Here is a 308-nt window from a genome sequence, read left to right as displayed (position 1 = left end):
AGAAAAAGCCCACATAACTGTCAAGTCGTATCTGCGGTCAGACCAGGCAACCTTAAACTTCAAACTTTTTACCTATTTAAGTAAAAAAAAAAGTTACCATGAAATGTAGTTCATCGTCATATTCATCTAATAACCCGATTTTCAAGTCAGTTTTATAACAAGAACAAAAGTGATATCGAGTGTTAAACAATTCATTTAATTTCTCAGACGAGCGAATTCTAAGCAGGAGTGTTGCTCGATGAACGATAACTTCCGATTGTGACGATACCAGAAATTAAGGACAAAGTGTCTACGAACCTAAATCTATT

At 34.7% G+C, this 308-nt stretch overlaps 1 long non-coding RNA gene across 1 annotated transcript in view; it reads left to right on the top strand.

Annotated features, from left to right (window-relative positions):
• LOC119590971 overlaps window positions 1-308 on the top strand; it is an 11,740-nt gene extending 11,432 nt beyond the window's left edge. Inside the window, exon 2 of the long non-coding RNA XR_005230302.1 lies at window positions 208-308. This is a non-coding gene — a long non-coding RNA (uncharacterized LOC119590971). The remainder of the gene's footprint in view (window positions 1-207) is intronic.

Source organism: Penaeus monodon, chromosome 28 (assembly GCF_015228065.2).
Source record: "Penaeus monodon isolate SGIC_2016 chromosome 28, NSTDA_Pmon_1, whole genome shotgun sequence".
NCBI classification, from domain to species: Eukaryota; Metazoa; Arthropoda; class Malacostraca; order Decapoda; family Penaeidae; genus Penaeus; species Penaeus monodon.
Note: the sequence above shows the minus strand (reverse complement) of the source record. Positions and strands in the feature narration are given on the sequence as shown.